This window comes from Artibeus jamaicensis, unplaced genomic scaffold (genome assembly GCF_021234435.1).
Source record: "Artibeus jamaicensis isolate MK-2021 breed Jamaican fruit bat unplaced genomic scaffold, CSHL_Jam_final contig_511, whole genome shotgun sequence".
In the NCBI taxonomy this organism is placed as follows: Eukaryota; Metazoa; Chordata; class Mammalia; order Chiroptera; family Phyllostomidae; genus Artibeus; species Artibeus jamaicensis.
Window position 1 is genome coordinate 4,660,874 of NW_026521866.1, and position 25,634 is coordinate 4,686,507.

Sequence of the window (25,634 nt, forward strand, 5' to 3'; positions counted from 1 at the left end):
GCCCTTGTGCCATCTTTGTTCATATCCACAGTCATGTCTACAGAAGGATGTCTGAATTTGGGCCCTCTGCAGAGAGGCAGTGCTTGTTCCAATGCTAGTATACAGGGTGGGTCAAAAGTAGATTTACAGTTGATCATATGGAAAATAATATAATAATTAATAAATAATAATATGAGAATAAACTCTGTTTTACATATTCACAACTGTAAACTTACTTTTGCCCTACCCTGTAGTATCCATGTAGTCTTGTTAGGCTCTTCTTCTGTTTATTTTGTGTCTTGGAATTTTGCTAGTTTTCCAAACCACTGCCCACACCACGAGGACTCAGGGAACAGATGGCATGAGACAAACGCATGTTGGGGCAGCCAGGGCAGCCAGAGGTCCAGTGTCCAGGCCTGCACACTTCTGGCATACTGCCTCCCCAGTGCCTGCTCCCAAGTCTGAGTGATCTCTGGGCTCTCTGGCCAACCTGAGCTCTGGATGAGGGGTCCAGACTGCTGCCACAGGAGCAAAAAGGAATGAGAAGTTTCAGGTATTTGCATCTACTGAGGACACAAGAGAGCTGTGGTGCTTGGGAAATAGGTAGCAGAAGCCTGAGCCTCCAAGTGACCAGAGGCAGTCCTTGTGAGGGAATCCTATGTTTCTGCATGCTTAGACTGTTTACTGGATGTGTCATTGACTCCATTTCTTTTTTCCCCACCCCCTGATTCCATGCAGCCCCCCTTGGTTTTGTGTCAATGTGTCCTTTATAGTTGTTCCTGAATTTCTTTATAGAGATGTAATATAAATTCTAGGAAGAGTAATATTTTAAAAATCTTTTTTTACTTCATCCCTGCTCTGCTTCCAGGAATTTCTAATCCTGCAGGGTAAACTAGCATTAGGATGGTTAGTAAATCTTTCTTATGATGGATTTAGTAAGAGCAGGCAAGGTTCTTTTTGGGACTGATTATGACACATGGTATTAATGGAGGTTGATTTGTGAAGGGAGGTACAGTGTCTATTATCTTGTAAATTCTGCAGAAAAAAAATAAATAAAATGGAGAGGCACAGAGACACAGGAAAAAGGAATGTAGTCAATGAAAACAGAAAAACCTGCAGTTCAGAATAGTTTTTCTCTATCCTCTTAAAGGCCTAACAGTCAGAATCAATCATATTTTTATTAGTTTTTTTTTTCGTAGAAATGAACACAAGGGCTCTTGATCAGGCACAGGCTGTACTTAGCCCTTTACACTCAGATGTCACTGCCTGTGAAACTGAGTTTCCGATGATCTCCCTCACCTGCTCACTCACCAGCTCAGGAACTGATTGTGAAGTGGTGAGAATGCAGTGAGTAAGCAGTCCTGTGAATAAATGTGGACTTGCCCCTGGAGAGAGCCCCCAAGGCAAGGGTGCATGTGAAAGAGGTTCCTTGCTTCCCTGGCAGGCATGAGCCAACTGGGGGCACATTCTTACCACGCAGGCAGGGGAACAGCCTGGGAAGGGAGTGTGTGTGGGTAGCAGGGGGTCCCACAGGTTGGTTAAGGGTTTTCTCTTTTGAGACTGTGTGGGATCTTGTAGGCTTTGGGAAATCATTAGAATGTTTCAAGCAGTGTGAGGTCTGTTTCCTCTTGACCTCACAGACAGGAAGTTTGCATTGAGGCTGCTCAACTTATCTGGAGCATAGCATGGTCTATGCTATGGAGCATTCCATAGCATGGAATTTTAATTCCAACTGAAGTGGTTGCTGTCACAGATAACATCCACTACTGTCCTCCATTATGGCTGTGCTAGAACTAGATGTGGTCCTGGTTTGAACTAGAATGAGCTTCACCAAACAAAATGACCACAGGTTAACAAGCATGGAAAAAAAACCCCAAAACATTTAAAAGAACAAGAACCCACTTTTTTCAATTTAAAAAGATCCACTGTTAACAAAAAGTGAGGTACCTTGTGTAGGGTCCAGGTAAGGCCATGTTAGTCAGGTGTTATTTGAGCAGGGATCCAAGGTAGTGACCCATGTGGATATTGGGACAATTTCTAGGCAGAGGGAATTCTGTGCAAAGGCATTGAGGCAAGAGCTGGCCTGGAGTGTTCAAGGTCCTGTGGCTGGAGAGGAGCAAGAGGGACAGACTAGGTATGTGTGTGCATGTGTGAGTGCATATTGGGCTTGTGAAATGGACCAGTTCAGGCTTGGAGCAGAGCAGTGTCTTGGTTTAGGTTTTATAACTGTGGTAAAGTGAAGTGAAGTGGGGTGATAGTAGAGGAGGCTATTGCAGTATCGAGTCCTTAGAGATGATGGTTCTTAGGCCAGGGTGAGAAAGGGTCCTAGTGTAGAGAATGAATCAGGACCTGGAAGGTGGAGCTGTAAGAGTTTGCTGAGAGCTGAGAAAGACAAGGGTGCATCAGAATTTTTGCCTGAGCAACTGGAATTATATTTCATCAGGATGGGGGAGGGGAAGATTAGGGAAGGAGAAGTTTTCATTGTTTTATATTGTGAGAAGACAATTATTAGTAGTATTAGTGTCAGTATTTTGGCAGACTTTTATTATTACTCTTTGTCGTCATTTTGTTTCTCCCTAACCTTTGTGCTTTCTAATGTTTTAGAGAACAGCTTACCACTTATTTAGGACATTATGAGTGTTAATCGTTGACTGGGAATCAAATGGAGTTTCTTTGCAAGAAAGATTCAATTTAAAGTATTTGATTGCTCGGGGGAAAGGATACTGTGTATACATACAGTTTTAATGCTCTATTATTTTATTGGAAATTACAACGGTGATTTTGTTGACAGGACTCAGATCCATCAACAGCCCTGAATGTGGTGACAGGAAGTTTGTGTGAATCTAAATCTGTTTCCTTCCTCTGAAAACATCCTCCTATATTTGAGGTGGGTCTTCTTTATTTATGTTGGGAGTAGAAATGGCTCTTCTTTTAAATTAGGATCTCTCTCCTGGCTCTATTATTTGAGTTACCCTCTTGTGATGCTGATTAGAAATGCAGATTCTCAGTTTTACCCTGACCCACAAATCAAAATTTGCCTTTAACAAAGTCCCCAGGGGATCTGTGTACCTGAAATTTGAGAATTATTGAGTGAGAACAATTTCAAGTGTTTCTGAAAACTTTGTGCTTCAGGGTCAGCATTTCATCAGGGTGCCAGGTTTAAACCTGATGAATGCCAGCAGGTCTTTGGAGCTGCTCTGAACAGGGTCAAGTTACAGATCACCGCCAACAGCATCTCCAGAAGTCTGGCACCTTTTAGATGCTTTCTTAGAGAGCCTTTTGGAAATGAGAGCCCCCAGTTAAGATGGCGTGTGTTTTGGCATGCAATAGAGAGTCTTCTCTTTTCTAAGGAGAGGGTCAAAAGTGGAGATTGAGTGAATGGAGGGGGAAAGCCCATGTGTCTGGGCACCCAGTGTTGCAGGTGCAACATCTGGGGTGAAAGAAAATTCACATTGCTCAGATGAAATAGGTGTTTGATGTACGGTGGTGCACTTATTTGGAAAACATTGCCCATAGATCTCAGAACTGTTCGTTGCATTTTCCTTAAACATTTCTCTTGTCAGAACGATGAGAAAATTGCTTGTGTGGGAACTTGAGAAGTGCCAATTTGTTACTACCTCCTTTGACGATGGTTTGTATTCAGAGCTGTTTATGAGCTGTCACAAATCATTTCCAGTTAAAATGTGCTGCCTTTATATCAAGTAGCAATGGAAGAGTCTGGGAGGATATGCACGGCCTCATGGTCCCAGCTCAAGAAGGACCCAAGCTTGTATTCTCTTGGTCTGGTTTTTAAATCAATAAATTAAATTGTAAAGAGTGAAAATGGCCTGGTTCCTGTGGAAAAGTTATATTTTGAAAATTTTCTCCCTTATAATGATCATCAGAAACCCAATTTCAAGGCATAAATTTGATATTTAGCCATTGTCATGATTGCTAGGATAGAGATTATGTGTGTCCTTTTGTTCTTTTATGATGTTTGTGAGACTCAGGGGTGGTGCTGTTAGCTCATCATTGATAAGAACATTGCATGTATTAATAATTGCTTTCCCACTAATAATGGTAGATATCCCTTGATGCATCTCTACCACCCATCCATTTGTGCTCATGGCCTATATCTGTGTTGGCTCTCTGGGGTTTAGAGTGCAGCCTCTGGCCTCGTGAATTGTAAGAAAATAAACAATCATATGGGATACTTTTTAATGGGCCTGGATGCTTCATAGCAGTGGTTTTGAGCTAGAGGCAATTTTATTTCCCAGAGAACATTTGAATACATCTGGAGACATTTTTTTAAGAGAGTGGTTAAGATTAGAACATGTACATTGATCAGATAGTGGTTGAGAAGATGTCAGATCTCAATGTCTGTTTTTATTTCTTGTACACTTACTACCTTAATCAGAAAAGCAGTTCCGTTGTCCCAAATTCATTTTTTCTAACCACGACAGTCACAAACTGCTGAGGTACAGATGGACAGACTCCTTCATCACAGGTAGCCTTACTTTTCTTCTGTGCTTCCGGAAGCACAGAAGCACATTTTGCTTGATGGTGAAGAAGTACATCTCTAAAGGGATGGGAGAGGTTTTCTTTTCTAACCTCCTGATTTGTCTTAACCAGTGAATTAAATGAAACCCCCCTTTTTTGTTATTATTAAAATGGAATCTGCTGATAAAATACCCATCGGGGACAATGGTGAAATCACTGGAAATGTGGTAATTTTCTAGCATATTTTGTGAGTAATAAATTTGGATATTTACTTAAATTTTGCTTTCATGACTTCAAAATATAAGTTTCTTTAGACAACTATTTAAAAATGACTAGAGTGTAACTGTGCAAACTGGGTTTTGGCCACTTAGTGCCTTCAATCTACATGACCCAACAATTTGTGTTGAAGGAAACAGGTTTTTATTAACAGGGTTCCAACCCCAGGGGGTCCGAGAGCACTCCTGCTCAGAGTCCTCCTCTCCCATGAGACCCAGAGCTTCCCTTGTTCCTCAAAAGGCTACAAGCCAAACCCATGCCCAGAAGTTCCCCATCTCCTTATCTGTTCTTAAGCCAGTCACGCAATCAGATATTCATCCTCTCTAGCATGCGCACTTGTGGGTTTCAGAGTCACCATCTTCATGCAGCAGCTCTCTCCTTCAGGATCTGGGGTGTACTGGCTTCAATTTCCATGTAGTGATTTATGAAACTATGTGCCATGCTACCCTGGATCCTGGTGTCCCAGATGCTGGAGCACAGTGAGGCATTCATCTCTGCATGGGACCCTCCCTGCCTCCAGCATTGGGCTCCCATCCATGTGGGGTCTAAACCCCTGTTGGGCCTTGCATTTTCTGGTCCCACTAGTGCTCCCATCCATGTGGGGGGCAGAGCCAGAGGCTTAGAACATCCAAATGCCAAAAGCCCAGTGAGAGACCTTGCACCAAGCTCCAAAGTCCCATACCAAAACCTATCCCTTGACCCTGTACCAAAACAGTGACATCCTTCAGCAATACAGAAGTCTGCAGCTCAGTGTTCCCCATCACAGTTCAGCTCCAAGCATCTCTCATGAGTCTGGGTGCACTGGCTTGAGTCCTTCTCATAGCATTAGTTTCTCACTTCTGGAGCTGCCTTTACTCCAGCCATCAGCTCACCAGTGTGTCTGTGTGCTTGGCCAGGCAGGTCCCCCACAGCGTCGCCAGTTCTGCCACTGCCTTTTACAAGCAGACCTCCAGGCAGACCTCCTGACTTCTTGGCAGACTTCCCCTGTGTTTCTTGGTCCGCTCCAATTTTAAATGCTTGGCTGTGAACTTCTGGCATGGCCGAACATCCAGATCTTCTTATGGTGCATTAGTGTCCACCATTTTTGTTGGTTCCTCAGTGTCTTTGACCCTCTTTTGGCTGCCATATTTAATCAGGGCAAGAGTTCCCAGCCTTACACAGGCTGGGCATCCAGGGTGGCCATCAGCACCCCTCCCCCCATAGCTTATGCAGGTGCTGTATAATGTATGAGCAACCCCCTGGCTGTGTCATCAGTCACTCTGCAGGTGCATGCACAGTCTCATAGTCAGGTACACAATTTGCAGCTTCCACAGCTCCTCCCTTCAGGAAGACATGGGCCATTAATCTGCCTTTGTTATTTAATGTGCCTTAAATGCTGTACTTTCCACCTTTGGGGCATTCTTTCCCCAACCCACTGTGCCTTCTTGCAGAATCTGGGGGACCCAAATATTATTTTAAGGGGACCCATGCTCTGTACCCTGCTATAAGAGGGAAGTTCAAGGAATGGAATAACCTATCACCTGTGAACTGAAGGTTAAACTCTTTTTCACAATTGCCCTTTCTTTAAAAAATTTATTCATTTATTTATTTTTAGTGAGAGAAGAAAGGAGGGGGAAAGAGGGGGGAAGAAAGATCAATGTGTGGTTGCCTCTCACATACCCCCAACTGGAGACCTGGCCTGCAACCCAGGAATGCGTGCTGATGGAATTGAACTGGCAACCCTTTGGTTGACAGGCCAGCCAGCACTCAATCCACTGAGCCACACCAGCTGGGGGATGCCCTTTTTTTCTTTTAGCAGGTCCCTTAGAAGCTTTTGTGTTCTGATTACAGTGTATAGATATTTGCAACTGATGAATTTATTGTTCATTAATTCAGTCTTTAGGCCAATAGTAATCCTCTCTAACTTATTACTAAGGCTGTGGTTTGGTCTCTCATGATACAGATTTCCTTTTTCCTTAACTAGATTACTGATACTGTTCAAATGAAGCAGGGAAAGGATTAGGCCAAAACACTGGCCTTTTAACCTATATAAAAAAAAAGTCTTCACAGAAAAATGCTCTCTATTTTTTTTTTTTTTTTTTTTTTGCCTTTTTTTTTTTTTTTTTTTTTTTTCCCCCCGCAAGAAAAGGGGACTCATAATTGAAATCCAGAATAGATATTGCTATGGCAGAGGAGTCCCTAGGGCAGGTTACAGTTTATTGTTTTATGCTCAATTCAGGATAACTGAGTGTTCCTGAAATTAATTCTGTTTTTGGAGGCCGTTGTTTCCCTTGAGCACTTGTACAACTTGATACTATCTCCAAAGTAAAGGGCAAATCGCATAGTTTGTGGCTATCTTCTAATTTCTAATTGACTTTTGGGTAAGATGAGTTTTAATACTAAATTGTTTTACAGTTGCAGTTCTTAGAGAGGTGTTAAGTAAAAGAAACCAGAAGTCCTAGAATGTATATATATCATACATTGTTATATGTTTTGATTTATTTTCAAGTGGTTTCTGTAGCCACTGATCCTATCATCTGATTATATCTATCATCTATCTATCTATCTATCTATCTATCTATCTATCTATCTATCTATCTATCTATCTATCGTCATCATCATCTATGGATCTATCATCTTTATTATCTGTATCTATTTCTGTCTCCATCTGTTTATATTTACCAATGTTTGTCTCTATCAGTATGTATTTCTTTCTGTCTCTTTCTGTTGCTCTACCTACCTACCTATCTCCATCTATCATCTCTATCAATCATCTATCTGCCTATCTATCGATCATTTATGCTACTCACAAAACATAAGGGGAATTCATTCTACTTTCCCCTTAAAGAGAAAAGGCTATATTAAAAAAGAAAAGGCTACAGTTCATATTCAAATAAATTTCTAAGAGAACATGGCCTGTGTCTCAGCCCATGTGCCATGACTTTGAAAATGCACTGTTTGTGACTTTGGAGAAAAGATGGTGGCCAAGTAGGTGGAAACTGAGCTTACCTGTTTGTACCCCTAGCACGGATGTTTTGCTGATCTTCTGACATGTGACCTGAACAATCAGTGGAATTCAGCTGATAGGAATTTTTGAAGCCAAGGAGTAGAGAATACTTTGTACCATCCAGTCAGAGCTTTTACAAGTTGAGGGGAATTGCCCTGTGCAAGATGCTTGCAGCAGAGGAGAGATCAGATAGAAAACACGGCTTAGTGGCTCCCTCCCTTATCAGGGCAGGGCCCTGGTCCCACACAGGAAAAATCCTAAGCCCTAATCAAGTGAGACTTGGATGGATATATAAAGTCTGGGAGACTTAAGCTGCACACACACAGTGAGCAGCATGTCCATAGCTGCAGCGCCAAATAAATAGGAGAGTTCCAGAGAGAAACTGTCTCCTGAAACTGTTGGAGGCACTGGCAGGCTGTGGACAGCCCTGACAGAGAGAGAATTTTTGCTTTTTGGGGAGGTGGAACACACAGAGAACTGGACTAAGGCTCAGTGCTGCAGTGTGCTTGACATACAGAGACTTTTTTTAAAAAAGAGAGCTGAGACATGGCAGGACAGGGACCCCATGCTCATGCATTCAGCAGCTCTGCCAACAAAGAAACCAGAGGGAAAACACAGTTCATTCCCACTGAGTCCAGCTGCATAGGAAGAACATAAAGTGGCACAATGAAGGAACTGTGGGACTTGACCCAGTGCGGCTGGTGAGCAGGGGACTGTGTAGAGCAGAGAATTTGGGTCTGAGTCTGCTACAAAAGTAGCAGGCTGGGGACTGGACAGCCAGGAGATGAACACCTTAGATTCATTGCAGCAAGGCAAGCTCCCTCACAGGCAGGTGCACCCAATCTCCCACCTGCAGTATTGCAGGCTTTGCAGATTGGTGAGACCCAGCTCAGGAGGTTCCTGCTCAGTGCATATATGCAGGGGAAAGAGGAGCTCTAAAAGGGACCTTTCTGAATTTCTATCAGACACCATGAGCTAAGCTGTTTCCTCAGGCCCTGATCTACTAAAACCAGCAGAGCAGAGATTAGAGACAGGTGCGGCAAGAAGTGTTCAGAGCTCCATCAAGCCTCAGCTCTTATATAGAGTTGCTGTCAGTGCCAAGTGGGAATGAGCTGACATTTTTACAGATTGGCGCCTCATAGGAAGTGGACAGCTAATTCATGAGAAACTATACATTATTGGAAATAATCTGGGATAGACCAAGAATGTAGCGGGGAGGTGGGGAGGGTTAGGAAAACATTCCCATTATTTTCCCTGAAGACTGAACAGTGCCTTCCAGGAGCAAACCAGGGAATCCACCCTCCCAGTTGCACCAATGGCCCCCTCAGGAGACAGGTGGAAGTGGTACTTGCAGTGCTCTGGGACATTAGAACCACTCCTGGGCTGATGGAAAGTTGGCAGGGCAGAACAGTGAAGACCAGCCAGGCCTGAAGGAGACAGCCATAGACTAGATTGCTTGTAGCCTCAAACAGGTTTCCTAGGGCTAGACTGGGACACCATCTGACATTACTAGGGCAAATCCAGAAAGAGCAGACAATGGCAAACACAAGACTCTGCTGAGATGAATTACACCTTGGTCTTCTTCATTATTTGCAATATTTTTCTCCATCATAGCTTTTAACATTTTTCCTTTATCTTTAAGTTTTTTCCCATTTCACTATTTTTTAAAACTTTAGGTTATTTCATATCTCATATTTTACTCCTTCCTTCTCTTATTCCAGTGTGCTTTCTTTCTCCCTCCTCCTATTTTTGTTTTGAATTTTATGTTTTCACTTTCTATGCCTTGTCTCTATTTTGCAGTCTTACTATTTCTCCTTCCTCCAGCTTCTCAAAAGCTTTTTTCATGCCATTAGTCATATTGTACTCTTTTTCCCTTTGTTATAATATCCTTATTCTCTCTCCACCATTATTGATCTTTGCTTGTTTGTTGTTGATATGATGGTTGTTGTTGCATTTCTTCAGTTTTATGCCTAGATATTCATTATTTTTGTATTCCATATCTCAAATTTTACTGTTTGTCTCTCTTACTCCATTCTGCCTTCCTCCTGCCCTTTTATTCATTTTCAATTTTATTTTTTTACCCTCTTATCCTGTTTTTATGCCTTACTCTTATTATTTCTTCTCCCTCTATCCTCTCAAAATCACCTATCTTTTAGACATTTCATAATCTTTTTTTCTTTCTTTTTTCCTTGTTATTCTCTTTCCACATTTATTAATTGTTGCTCATTTGTCATTGATATTACAGTGATGGTAGTTTGCTTCAATTTTATTAATACTGGCTCATTTTTATAAATATTTTTTCTTATTTTAACATTTTTATATTAATGCTTGAATACAATTGTCTCCATTTTCCTACCACCACTTTCCCCATCCTCACCCATCCCCTACTCCTACCCTCAGTCCTACCCCCCATTTTGGCTTTGTCCATGGGTCCTTTATATATGTTCTTTGACAACCGTTTCCTTTCTTTCCCTGATTATTTCCCTTCCCTGTCCACACTGGTTTCTGTCAGTTTGTTCTTAATTTCAATGACTCTGGTTATATTTTGCTTCCTTGTTATTTTTGTTAATTAGGTTCCACTTATAGGTGAGATTGTATGGTATTTGTCTTTCACCACCTGGCTTACCTCACTTAGCATAATGCTCTCCAGTTCCATCCATGCTATTGCAAAGGGTAGGAGTTCCTTTTTTCTGCTGTGTATTATTCCATTGTGTAAATGTACCACAGCTTTTTGATCCAGTCATTTATTTATGGGCACCTAGGCTGTTTCTAATAGTTGGCTATTGTAAATTGTACTGCTGTGAACATTGGGGTGCATAGGTTCTTTTGAATTAATGTTTCAGGATTCTTAGGCCATAATTTCAGCAGTGGACTTTCTGGGTCAAAAGGCAGTTCCATTTTTGGTTTTTTGAGGAAATTCCATACTGTTTTCCACAATGGCTGCACCATTCTGCACTCCCACCAACAATGTATTAGGGTTCCCCTTTTCTCCACAACCTTGCCAGCACTTGTTTGTTTGTTGATTTGTTTATGATGGCCTTTCTGACTGGTATGAAGTGGTATCTCATTGTAGTTTTAATTTGCATCTCTGTGATGGCTAGTGATAAGAATATCTTTTCATATGTCTCTGGGCCCCTTGTATGTCCTCCTTGGAGAAATGTCTATTCAGGTCCTTTGCCCATTTTTTAATTGGATTGTTTGTCTTCCTGCAGTGAAGTGGTGTGAGTTCTTTATATATTTTGGAGCTCAAACCCTTGTCCAAGATATTATTGGCAAATATATTTTTCCATATGGTTGTTTCTATGTTCATTTTCCTGATGTTTTATTTAGATGTTCAGAAGGTTTTTATTTTGATGAAGTTCCATTTGTTTATTCTTTTCTTTATGTCCCTGACTCTAGGGGACGTATTGGTGAAAATATTGCTGCATGGAATATCTGAGATTTTCCTGCCTATGTTCTCCTTTTGCACTTTTATGCTATCCCAACATATATTTAAGTCTTTTATCCATCTTGAATTTATTTTTGTGTATGGTATAGGTTGGTGGTTGAGTTTCATTGTTTTGTATGTAGCTATCCAGATCTCCCCAAACCATTTGTTGAAGAGGCTATTTTTACTCCTCTTTATGTTCCTGGCCTCTTTATCAAATATTAATTGACCATAGGGACATGGGTTTATTTCTGGGCTTTCTATTATATTCCATTGATCTATATGTTTGATCCTATGCCAGTACCAGACCATTTTGATTATAGTGGCCTTGTAATATACTTTGATATTAGGTATTATGATCACTCCCACTTTGTTCTTCTTTCTCAAGATTGCTGAGGATATTTGAGGTCATTTTTGTTTCCATATAAATTTTCAAAATATTTGTTCTAAACATGTGAAGTATGTCATTAGTATTTTTTTAAAGATTTTATTTATTTATCTTTAGAGGGGAAGGGAAGGAGAGAGAGGGAGAGAAACACCAATGTATGGTTGTCTTTTGTGTATCCCCTGCTAGGAATTGGCCTGCAGGGAACCGGCTTGCAACCCAGGTATGTGCCCTGACTGGGAATCGAACTGTGATTGTCTGGTTCTCAGGCCCGCGCTCAATCCACTGAGCTACAACAGCCAGGGCGCTGTCATTGGTATTTTAATAGCGTAGTCTCAGTTGCAGGCTTTTGCTTTTATTTGCTTGGAATATGTCTTGCTATTCCATTCTTGCTTATAATGTTTTTGTTGAGTAATCAGCTGCTAGTCTTATTGGGGCTCCTTTGCATGTTACTTTCTGTTTTATCCTTGCTGCCTTTAAGATTTCTCTTTTTGTGTTTAAATTTTGCCATTTTAATTATAATGTGTCTTGGAGTGGGCCTCTTTGTGTTCCTCTTGATTGAGACCCTCTCTACTTTCTGGACTTGTGTGGCTTTTTCTGTCATCAAATCAGGGAGGTTTTCTATCATTACTTTTTCAAACAGGTTTTCTATTCTTTGCTTGTCTTCTTCTCCTGCTGGTATCCCTATTATATGGATATTATCTCATTTCATGTTGTCCTCCAATTCTCTGAATCCCTTTGTTCTTTTTGTGTCTTTTTTTCTTTCCTTACACTTTTTGGGAGTTTTTTTTCTAATTTGTCCTCTAGCTCACTGATTTGATCCTTTGCTTCATCAAGCCTGCTTTTGATTCCTTGTATTATCTTCTTTAACTCAGAAATTGTATTCTTTATTTTCTCTTGGCCCTTGGTGATTGTTTCCATGTCCTTTTTTATGCTGATATAGTTTGCAGTAAGGTCCTCATAGTTTCCCTGTAGTTTTGGTTAATTCTCCCTGAGCTTGTTGAGCTTTCTTATAACCATTGTATTGAACTCAATATCTGATAGTTGACTTGCTTCTTTTTCTTCTATCATTCTTTCTGAGGATTCTTCTTATCCTTTTGTTTGGGGGTTGTTTCTTTATTTTCCCATTATTTGTGGGGTTCTTCTTGTTTTCTTCTGCTTCTTAAATTGATCTGTTTTGACTTTCTGACTTTGTGGTGTGAATTGCTATGGTAGGAGGTGTGTGAGATTCAGTGGTGCAATCTCCTTGATCACCTGAACTTTATGCTCTTTCGATGCCTTTTATGCTTTTTATGCTGGCTTTCTGGATGTTGTTGGGGTTTGATTATTGTTGATTCTTTCTTTTGTGGGTCCTTCCCTCCAGCTGGTTCACTGAGGGTCATTCCACCTACCACGTTGTGCGCTGTTAAGCAGGTGCATACTGGTTTTGCTGAAGCTAGTTTTCCCATGAGTTTGAAGTTACATGGCTTCTCTCTGGCTGTTACTCAGTTGTTTGTTCCAGGAGGTTACTTCACAATTGAGTTGTAATTCCAGATTGGCCCTGGGAGGAGTTTAATGTGACTTCCATTCTCTCCTCCACCATCTTCGCCTATAAATAATTTTTTTAAACTTCATATTGTACTCCTCCCTTTTCCTACTTCATTTTGCCTTGTTTCCTCCCTTTTTTATTTACATTGTAAATTTTTTATCTTCCTCTCTTCACCTTGTTTCTCTTTCCTACTCTTACTGTTTTCTTCCTTAACCCTCTCAAAATCATTTTTCTTTCTGTTAGTCATCTCATACTCATTTTCCTTTCTTATAATAGTGAATATCTTTTCATCTTTATTAATATTTGTTAATTTGCTGGTGATCTTTTGGTAGTAATTGGGGGGTGTTTTGAAGGTTTGGCTTTGGTTTTCTGTGTGGTTTTGTTTTGGTAGAACCATTATATCAGCATATATGACATGGTGGGTCATGTGACTCTTAAGTGTGCCAGCTTGAGGGGAGAACCCACCAAAGAGCGATCCAGCAACCAAAACCCAGTTACAAGAGAGCCCATATAAGTGGCATAAAGGGCATCAAAGAGCATGCAGCTCAGGAGATCAAGGAGATGGCACCCTGAGCTACACAGTTCTTCTACCACATAAGGCCTTCCATTAAGGCAGAGACTCAAAGCAGATCAATTTAATACACAGAAACAAATAGGAAGAGTTACCTAATGTGGGGAGACAGAGAACCCCCAAACAAAAGGAAAGGAAAGGAGGAGCCCCAGAGAGAGTGTTAAATAACATTGCAGCAAGCAATCTGTCAGACATAGAATTCAACATAATGGTTATAATGATGCTCAAGGAACTCAGTGACAACTACAAGGAACTCTATGGGAGCTCCAGGGAATTTAGTGGGTACTACATCAACATGAAAAAAGACATGGAATTATGAATACTTACCTGGCCGCTGAGATACTATGATCACAAAGGTGGTTTTCTCAGGGTGAGGTTTATCGATTGTACTATGGATGTGCTGACTGCTGAGAGTTCCCCAAATGTGGGAAACCCAGCTGCATAACTTGTGGAAAATAAAAAGAAAGAAATAAATTACAATTGGAGCCAGGAGGAAATGAAGAATCTAATATCTGAAATGAAGAATATACTAGAAGGAAATAAAACAGGCTAGATTAAGCAGAGGATCTAATCAGTGATCTGGAAAACAAGTAAAAAAAAAAACAAAACCACCCAGTCAGAGCAACAGATTGAAAAAAAACTCCGAAAGAACAAAGGAAGTTTAAGGGAGCTTCAGAACAAAATGAAATGCAACAATATTTGCTTCATAGGGTTACCAGAAGGAGTGGAAAAGGATCAAGGAATACAAGACCTGTTTGAAAAACTAATGACAGAAAACTACCCTAACTTGTTGAGGGAAAAAGCCACACAAGTCTGGGAAACACAGAGGGTCCCAATCAAGATAATTTGAAGAGAACAACTCCAAGACAAATCATAATTGAAATAGCAAAATTTAAAGACAAGGAGAGAATCTTAAAAGGAGCAAGGGAGAAACAGCTAGTTACACACAAGGGAGCCCTGATAAGGTTAGCAGCTGATTTCTCAACAGAAACACTAGAAGCCCAAAGATAATGGCAAGAAATATTCCAAGTAATACAAAGCAAAAGCTTGCAGGCAAGACTCCTGTACTCCACAAGGCTCTTATTTAAAATGAAAGATCAAGTAAGGAGATTCCCAGACATAAAAAAAGGCTAAAATAGTACATCTCAAACAAACCAGCATTGCGAGAGATGTTAAAAGGACTGCTTTAAGAGGATAAGGAAAAAAAATGGAGTGAGAGGAAATAGGTTCAAAAGGGAAAAAAGGCAATGGATAAATACTTATCAATAATAACCTTAAGTGTAAATGGATTATATCCTCTCTGATCAAAAGACATAGGGCAACTGAATGGTTAAGAAAATATGACCCTCATATATGTTGTTCTTAAGAGAACCACCTCAGAACAAAAGGTTCACACAGGCTGAAAGTAAAGGGAAAGAAAAAAATATTCCAAGCAAATGGACATGCGCAAAAAAAAAAAAAAAAAGCTAGGGTAGCAATACTTATATAAAACAAAATAGAATTCATATCAAAGGCCATAGCAAGGGAAAAAGGAAATTACTACAAAATATTTAAGGGAGTAGTCCAACAAGAGGATATAACCATTGTAAGCTTATATTCACCCAACATAAGGTCAGCTAAATATGTAAGGAATATCTTGGGAATACTTCACAAAAGACATGAACAGCTATTCAGTCAACATAGGGGATTTTAACTCCCATGATCAACAGTGGATAAGTCTTCCAAACAAAATATCAACAAGAATATTGTGGTATTGAGCCCCAATCAAAAGACACAGAATAGCAGATTGGATAAGAAGACATGACCCACACTTATCCTGCCTTTGAGAGACCCACCTCAGAACAAAAAACCTACACAGACTGAAAATGAAGGGCTGGAAACAAATATTCCAAGCAAATGGACAAGAAAAAAAAAGCCAGGGTAGCAATATTCATATCAGACAAAATAGTCTTCAAAAAAAGAACCATAAAGAGACATAGAAGGACACTTCATAATAAAGAGAGGAATCCATCAAGAAGACATAAACAATGTAAATATATGTGCACCCAACATAGGAGCACCCAAATACATAAAGAAAATCTTGGAGGACTTCAAGAAAGATATCAGCAGCAACACAATTATAGTAGGAGATTTTAACACCCCACTGTAAAAATGGACTGATCTTCCAAAGAATATCAACAAAGATATTGTGGCATTGAACAGTGCCCTAGATGAAATGGACTTAACTGACATTTATAGAGCCCTTCATCCCAAAGAAGCAAAATATCTTTTCAAACACACATGGAACATTTTCAAAGAAAGACCACATGATAGGACACAAAACAAGCCTCAACAAATTGAAGAAAATTTAAACCATGCCAAGCATTTTCTCTGACCACAAGGGACTGAAACTAGAAACCAACTTCAAGGAAAAAAACCCAAAACACTCAAAATCATGGAGATTGAATAGCATGCTATTACACAAAAAATGGGTTAAGAATGAGATTAGGGAAGAAATCGAAAAGTTTTCTGAAAACAAATGAAAATGAACTCACAACAGTGTAAAACTTACAGGACACAGCGAAGGCAGTCCTGTGAGGGAAGTTTATAGTGATAACAGGCGTACCTAAAAAAGATAGAAACATTTCAAATAAACAACCTAACCCCATGTCTATAAGAACCAGAGGGAAAACAACAAAGACAACCCAGAACAAGTAGAAGGAAGGAAGTAACCAAGATCAAAGCAGAGTTAAATGACATAGAGACTAAAAGCACAATTCTAAGAATCAATGAATCCAGGAGCTGGTTCTTTGAAACAGTAAACAAAATTGACAAGCCTTTAGCCAGGCTCATCAAGAAAAAAGGAGGACCTAAATAAACACAATCAGAAATGAAAGAGGAGAGGTTAGAACTGATACCACAGAAACACAAAGGATTGTAAGAAATTATTACAAAAACTATATGCCAAGAAATCTGAACACTTAGATGAAATGGACCAATATCTAGAAAAATATAGTCTACCAAAACTCGAGAAAGAAGAAGCAGAAAGCTGGAACAGACCAGTAACAGCTGGTGAAATTGAAACAGTAATTAAAAAGCTTCTGGCACACAAAAGCCCTGGACCAGGTTTCACAGGAGAATTTTACGAAGCATTTAAGGGAGGGCTAACCCCCATCCTCCACAGATTATTTCAAAAAAATTCAAGAAGGTGGAAGAGTTCCAAACTTTTTTTTTTTTTATGAAGCCAACATCATCTTAATCCCCAAACCAGATAAAGACATAACAAAGAAAGAAAACTTCAGGCCAATATTCCTGAGGAACATAGATGCCAAAATCCTCAACAAAATACTGTCAAACTGCATCCAGCAATACATTAAAAAGACCATACACCATGACCAAGTGGGATTCATCCCAGGGATGCAAGGATGGTTCACTATTCACAAATCAGTAAATGTAATACATCACATAAACAAAAGCAAAGACAAAAACCACATGATCATATCAATAGATGCGGAAAAAGCATTTGATAAGGTACAACACCCATTTATGATAAAAACACTCAGCAAAGTGTAAAAAGAGGGAGCATTCCTCAACATAATAAAAGCCATATATGTGACACCTACAGCCAACATTATACTCAATGAGCAAAATCTTAGAGCCTTCCCACTAAGATCAGGAAGAAGACAAGGATGCCCACTTTCACCACTCCCATTCAACATAGTACTGGAAGTCCTACCCACTGCATGAAACAAGGAAAAGAAATAATAGGTATCCAAATTGGAAAGAAGGAAGTAAAACTGTCATTGCATATGACATGATACTGTACCTAGGAAATCCTATAGACTCCAAAAAACTACTGGACCTAATAAATGAATTTCACAAAGCAGGCAGATACATAGTCAATACTCAGAAATCAAAGGCACTTCTGTGTACCAACAGTGAATCATCAGAAACAGAAATCAGGAAAAATATCCCATTTGATATAGCAACAAGAAAAATAAAATACCTAGGAATAAACCTAACCAAGGAGGTAAACGACCTGTACTGAGAAAATTATACAACACTGAAGAGAGAAATTAAGGAAAACACAAACAAATGGAAGCATGTACCATGCTTGTGGTTTGGAAGAATTAACATAATCAAAGTGGTCATACTACCCAAAGTGATTTATAGATTCAATGAAATTCCTATTAAAGTACCCATGATATATTTCACAGATATAGAACAAACATTTCAGAAATTTATATGGAACCATAAACTACCCTGAGTTGCTGAAGCAATTTTGAGAAAGAAGAACAAAGCAAGAGGATCACAATACCTGATAACAAACTATATTACAAGGCCACTGTAGTCAAAACAGCCTGCTACTGGCATAAAAACAGGCACAAATACCAATGAAACAGAACAGAGAGCCCCCAAATAAACCCAGGTCTCTATGGCCAGTTAATATTTGACAAAGGGGGAAGAAGCATAAAAAGGAGTAAAAATAGCCTCTTCAACAAAGAGGCTATATTTGGGAGATCTGGACAGCTACAAGCAAAAAAATGAAACTTGATCACCAACTTACAGCATACACAAAAATAAACTCAAGGTGGATGAAAGACTAAAATATGTCGTGACACCATTAAAGTTCTAGAGGAAAACATTGGCAGGAAAATCTCAGATATTCCATGCAGCTACTTCTTCACTGATATTTCCCCCAAAACAAGGGACATAAAGGAAAGAATAAACAAATGGTATCTCATCAAATTAAGAAGCTTCTGAATGGCTAAAGAAAACATCATTACAATGAAAAGAGAGCCAACTGTATGGGAAAACATATTTGCCAATGCCACCTCGGACAAGGGCTTGATCTCCAAAATTTATAAAGAACTCACACAACTCCACTCCAGGAAGACAAAAAACCCAATGAAAAAAAATGGGCAAAAGACTTGAACAGACACTTCTCCAAGGAGGACATGTAGAGGGCCCAGAGACGCATAAAAAGATGTTCAGCATAACTAGCCATAAGAGAAATGCATATTAAAACCACAATGAGATATCACTCCTCACCCATCAGAATGGCCAACATAAACAAATTAATAAGTGTTGGAGAGGATGTGGAAAAAAAGGGAACCCTAGTAATGCATTATTGGTGGGAATGTAGACTGGTCCAACCACTGTGGAAAATAGCATGGAAGTTCCTCAGAAGACTAAACATGGAACTGCCTTTTGACCCAGCAATTTCCCTCCTGGGATTATATCCTAAGAGCCCTGAAACACTATCCGAAAGAACTATGCACCCCAATGTTCATAGCAGCACAATATATAATAGCCAAGTTCTGGAAGCAACCTACGTGCCCATCAGCATATAAGTGGATCAAAAAACTGTGGTACATTTACACAATGGAATAATATGCAGCAGAGAGAAAGAAGAAGCTTATACCCTTTCTGATGGCATGGATGGAACTGGAGAGCATTATGCTAAGTGAAATAAGCCAGGTGGGAAGGGACAAATACCATATGATCTTACCTTTACCTGGAACATAATCAACAAAAGAAAAAAGCAAATGAAATATAACTGGAGTCATTGAAATAAGAACAATCTAACAATAGCCAGAGGGGAGGCGGGAAGGGATAGAGGGGAGAGGGGTTTTTAGGAACTGCTATAAAGGACAGACAGACAAAACCAAGGGGTGGTGGTGGAAGCAAGGGAGGGAGGTGGGTTTGGAGGGGGTTGGGGAGGGATGGGGGAAAATACAGACAACTGCAATTGAACAACAATAAAATAATTTAAAAAAAATATCAAAAGGACCAAAAATCCAATGCTAGAGGATCTGTTAAATAAACATAGTACATTCACATGCAGAAAGGGGGGGGGAACATTGTGGCCTTGAATAACACAATATATCTAATTGACTTAATTGGTATTTACAGAATATTTCACCCTAAAGAAGCTAAATATACATTCTTCTCAAATGCACATCAATAATAGATTACATAGTTAGACACAAAACAAGCCTCAGCAAATTTAAGAATATTGAAATTAGGAGGATGCTGGGAAGCTGGCGACGGAGTAGGATGGAGCAGATTCTAGCTCCTGTACTCGTGGGTGAAAATCCTGGCAGATCTATAGAGAAACAGCACAATAAACCATCGGTTACCCAGCATTTATGAAATTAAAAGACCAGAGACTGTGACCGACGCTGAAACACCAGACAGTGGCAGAGTCAGCTAGGAGAGCTGGGACACACGTGGCCCCTGTGCCACTGTCATAGCTATGGGCCTGGGTGCCAGAAGAGTCAGCTACGGGAGCTGGGACACTGGAGGCCCCTGTGCCGCCACCATAGAGACTGGCCTGGGCACTGGGGAGTCAGCTATGGGAACCGGGACACTCGAGGACCCTATGACAGGCCCGGGTGCCAGAGGAGTCAGCTACAGGAGCTGGGACACTCTCAGCCTTTGTTCCGCTGTCGTAGACAGCGGGCACTGGAGGAGTCGGCTACAGGATCCTGGACATTTAGCAGTGGTATGCGACCAGTGCGGCGACCAGTGTGAGGACCAGCGTGAGAGTAGGTGGAGATGGAGAACATCAAGATCCCTGAAGGAGTCTGCAAAACTGAACTTCACAGGTATCATACCACAGAAGTTCACACCATAAACCCAGGGAGTCAGAACAAATCCATTTTAGAAGCTGAGACTAACAAGAACAGTCTCAAGTAATGGAAAGACAAAGAAACAATCCCCAAATGAAAGAAAAAGCAGAAACTTCAGAAAGAATGTTAGATGAAATAGAGGCTAATCAACTATCAGATATTGAATTCAAAGCACTGGTTATTACGAAGTTCAAAGAGCTCACAATGAGCTATCAGAAACTACAGGGGAAATACAATGATCTCTCTGCAAACTACATCAACATGAAAAAGGAAATAGAAACTATCAGCAAGGGACAAGAGGAAATGAAGAATACAATTTCTGAACTAAAGAACACAGTAGAAAGTTTCAAAAGTAGGATAGATGAGGTGGAGAATCAGATTACCAAGTTGGAGGACAAAGTAGAAAGCATATCACAGAAAGATCAAGAAAATGAAAAGAGGCTCAGAAAGAATGAAGAGGGATTAAGAGAAATGCAAGACAATATGAAACGTAATAATATCTGAATAATAGGAATACCAGAAGGAGAAGAAGAAGAACAAGGGATAGAAAATGTATTTGAAAGAGTAATGAGAGAAAATTTCCCTAATTTGATGAGAGAAAAAGTCACACAAATCCAGGAATTACAGAGAGTCCCAATCAAAAGGAACCCAAAGAGGCCCACTTCAAGACACATCATCATGAAAATGTCAAGATTCCAAGACAAAGAGAGAATCTTAAAGGCAGCAAGGGAGATAAAAGAAATAACATACAAGGGAGCCCCAATAAGGTTAGCCAATGACTTCTCAATGGAAACACTCCAAGCAAGAAGAGAATGGCAAGAAATATTCCAAGTAATGAGAACCAGAGGCCTACAACCAAGGCTACTTTACCCACCAAGGCTCTCAATCAAGATAGAAGGCCAAATAAAGAGCTTCCAAGACAAAAGAAGTCTAAAAGAATATGCCTCTACCAAACCAGCTCTACAAGAAATACTAAATGGACTGCTTTAAGGAAATGAAGGAAAAGAGACAGACAGAGAGGAACACAGGTACAAAAATGGCAATGAATGAGTACCTATCAATAATAACCTTAAACGTAAATGGATTAAATGCTCCAATCAAAAGACACAGAATAGCTGAATGAATAAGAAAGCATGACCCACACATATGCTGCCTCCAAGAGACCCGCCTCAGGACAAAAGACCATCACAGACTAAAAGTGAAAGACTGGAAACAAGTTTTCAAAGCAAATAGACAAGAAAAAAAAGCTGGGGTAGCAATTCTCATATCAGACAAAATAGACTTCAAGAAAAGGACCATAAAGAGAGACCCAGAAGGTCACTTCATAATACTCAAGGGAAGAATCCACCAAGATGACATTAACATCATAAATATATATGCACCAAACATAGGGGCACCCAAATATATCAAGAAGATCTTAGAGGTCTTCAAGAAAGATATTGACAGCAACACAATTATAGTAGGGGATTTTAACACCCCACTGTAAAAATGGACAGATCTTCCAAACAAAATATCAACAAAGATATTGTGGCATTAAACAACACCCTAGATGAAATGGACTTAACTGATATATATAGAGCCCTTCATCCCAAAGAAGCTAAAGACACATTCTTTTCAAATGCACATGGAATATGTTCAAAGATAGACCACATGATAGAACACAAAACGAGCCTCAAAAAATTCAAGAAAATTGACATTATACCAAGCATCTTCTCTGACCACAAGGGACTGACATTGGAAACCAACCCCAAAGGAAAAAACCCACAGCACCCAAAATCATGGAGACTGAATGGTATGCTATTAAACAATGAATGGGTCAAGAATGAAATTAGGGAAGAAATCAAAACATTTCTGGAAACAAATGAAAATGATCTCACAATAATCCAAAACTTATGGGACACAGCCAAGGCAGTCCTGAGAGGGAAGTTTATAGCAATACAGGCCTACCTAAACTATATAGAAACATCTCAAACAAACAACCTAACCCTACCCCTGCAAGAACTCGAGGAACAACAACAAAGACAGCCCAGAGCAAGCAGAAGGAAGGAAATAACCAAGATTAGAGCAGAATTAAATGACATAGACACTAAAACCACAATTCTAAAGATCAGTGAATCTAGGAGTCGGTACTTTGAGAAGATAAACAAAATAGACAAGTCTGTAAGTAGGCTCATCAAGAAAAGAAGAGAGAGGACATGAATAAATACAATAAGAAATGAAAGAGGAGAGATTACAACTGATACCACAGAAATAGAAGGGATTGTAAGAAATTACTATGAAGAACTGTATACCAAGAAATTTGCAAACCTAGGGGAAATGGACACATTTCCAGAAAAATACAATCTTCCAAAACTCAATGAAAAAGAAGCAGAAAACCTAAACAGACCAGTAACAGCAAATGAAATTGAAGCAGTACTCAAAAAACTCCTCTCACACCAAAGCCCTGGACAAGATGGTTTCACAGGAGAATGCTACAAAGCATTTAAGGAAGAGATAACCCCTATCCTCCACAGATTATTCCGAAAAATCTAGAAGGATGGAAAACTTCCAAATTTTTTTTATGAAACCAGCATCATCCTAATTCCAAAACCAGACAGAGACACAACAAAGAAAGAATACTTCAGGCCAATATCACTGATATACATAGATGCTAAAATACTCAACAAAATATTGGCAAATGGCATCCAACAATATATCCAAAAGATCATACACCATGACCAAGTGGGATTCATCCCAGGGATGCAAGGATGGTTCACTATTCGCAAATCAGTAAATGTAATACATCACATGAACAAAAGCAAAGACAAAAACCATATGATCATATCAATAGATGTGGAAAAAGGTTTTGATAAGGTACAATACCCATTTATGATAAAACCACTCAGCAAAGTGGGAATAGAGGGATCATTCCTCAATACAATAAAGACCATATATGAGAGACCTACAGCCAACATCATACTCAATGAGCAAAATCTAAAAGCTTTTCCACTAAGATCAGGAACAAGACAAGGATGTCCACTTTCACCACTTCTGTTCAATATAGTATTGGAAGTTTTAGCCACAGCCATCAGGCAAGAAAAGGAAATAAAAGGCATCCAAATAGGAAAGGAGGAAGCAAAACTGTCACTGTTGGCAGATGACATGATAGTGTACATGGAAAATCCTATAGACTCTACCCAAAAACTGCTGGAACTAATTAATGAATTTGGAAAAGAAGCAGGTTACAAAGTCAATATCTGGAAATCAAAGACATTTTTGTATACTAACAATTAATCAGCAGAAGCAGAAATCAAGGAAAAAATCCCATTCGATATAGCAAAAAGAACAATAAAATATCTGGGAATAAACCTAACTAAGGAGGTAAAAAACCTGTATGCAGAAAACTACACAGCTCTGAAGAAAGAAATCAAGGAAGACACAAAAAAATGGAAACATATACCATGTTCACAGATTGGAAGAATTAACATCATCAAAATGTTCACACTACCCAAAGCAATCTACAGATTCAATGCAATACCTATGAAAGTACCAATGGCATATTTCACAGACATAGAACCAACACTTCCAACTTATATGTGGAACCATAAATGACCCCGAATAGCAACTTCACTTTTGAGAAAGAAGAACAAAGTAGGAGGGATCACAATACCTGATATCAAACTGTATTATAAGGCCACTGTAATCAAAACAGCCTGGTACTGGCATAAAAACAGGCACATAGACCAATGGATCAGAACAGAGAGCCCAGAAAGAAACCCAACTCTCTACAGTCAATTAATATTGGACAAAGGGGGCAGTAACATAAAATGGAGTAAAGATAGCCTCTTCAACAAATTGTGTTGGGAGAACTGGACAGCTACATGCAAAAAAATGAAACTTGAGCACCAACTTACACCATACACCAAAATAAATTCAAGGTGGATAAAAGACTTAAATATAAGCCATGACACCATTAAAGTCCTAGAGGAGAACATTGGCAAGAAAATCTGAGATATTTCACGCAGCAACATATTTACTGATATTTTCCCTAGAGCAAGGAATATAAAGGAAAAAATTAACAAATGGGATGTCATCAAAATAAAAAGCTTCTGCGTGGCTAAAGAAAAGAGTATTAAATTAAAAAGACAACCAACTGTATGGGAAAATATATTTGCCAATGATACCTCAGACAAAGGTTTAATCTCCAAAATATACAAAGAACTTTCAGGACTCTACTCTAAGAAGACAACCAACACAATTAAAAAATGGGAAAAGGACTTGAACAGACACTTCTCCAAGGAGGACATACAGAACATCCAGAAACATATGAAGAGATGCTCAGTATCGTTAGCTATCAGAGAGATGCAAATTAAAACCATAATGAGATACCACTTTACTCCAGTCAGGATGGCTATCATAAGCAAACAACAAACAAATGTTGGAGAGGTTGTGGGGAAAAGGGGTCCTTAGTCCACTCTTGGTGGGATTGCAGACTGGTACAACCATTATGGAAAACAGTATGGAATTTTCTCAGAAAAATAAAAATTGACCTGCCTTTTGACCCAGTAATTCCACTGCTAGGATTTTATCTTAAGAATCCTAAAACATCAATTTCAAAGAACCTATGCACCACAATGTTCATAGCAGCACAATTTACAATAGCCAAGAGCTGGAAGCAACCTAGGTCAGTAAATGAATGGATCAAAAAATTGTGGTACATATACACAATGGAATTCTATGCAGCAGAGAGAAAGAAGGAGCTACTACCCTTTGCAACAACATGGATGGAACTGGAGAGCATTATACTGAATGAAATAGGCCAGGTGTTCAAAGACAAATACCATACAATCTCACCTTTAACAGGAAGCTAAACAACAAAACAAACACGGAAGCAGAAAAAAAGAAAGACACTTAAATAGAGAACAAGGGGCAGTTACCAGAGGGGAGAGGGAAGGGAATTTAAGGGGAAAAAAGGGGAGGGATTTGGAGGAAGAAATAGGAAGGACACAGGGACGAGAACTAAGGGGCGTGGAAATGGGAGGGAGGTGGGGAGCTTGGGGCGGGGAGGTTGGGATGGGAGAAGTAGACAAAAAACTGTACTTGAAAAATAACTAAATAAAATTGAAAAAAAAATTTAAAAAATATATTGAAAGTATAACAAGCATCTTCTCAGTTCACAATGGCTTGAAACTGGAAACAAACACTAAAGAAAAACTCAAAAACATTAAAATATGTGGGGACTGAATAACACCTTATTAAGTAATGAATGGGTTAACAATAAGATCAAGGAGAAATAAAAAATATTTGGAATCTAATGAAAACGAACACACAAAACACCAAAATTTATGCGACACAGTGAAGGTAGTTTTGAGAGGGAAATTCATAGCAATACAGGTCTAGTGACTAGACC

The 25,634-nt window shown here is 39.5% G+C and overlaps 1 protein-coding gene and 1 pseudogene across 9 annotated transcripts in view; both read left to right on the top strand.

The window, feature by feature from the left end:
- Window positions 1-25,634, top strand: part of LDLRAD4 (low density lipoprotein receptor class A domain containing 4) — a 670,991-nt gene that overhangs the window by 38,330 nt on the left and 607,027 nt on the right. For 4 of the 9 annotated variants that reach the window (XM_053668816.1, XM_053668815.1, XM_053668813.1 and 1 more), the window contains one exon: window positions 2,771-2,866. The exons of the other annotated variants lie outside the window; for them this stretch is intronic. The gene's annotated coding sequence lies outside the window, so the exon portion shown is untranslated. The remainder of the gene's footprint in view (window positions 1-2,770; window positions 2,867-25,634) is intronic. 9 annotated transcript variants of the gene reach the window in all.
- LOC119035832 (uncharacterized) lies at window positions 13,951-14,088 on the top strand (annotated as a pseudogene).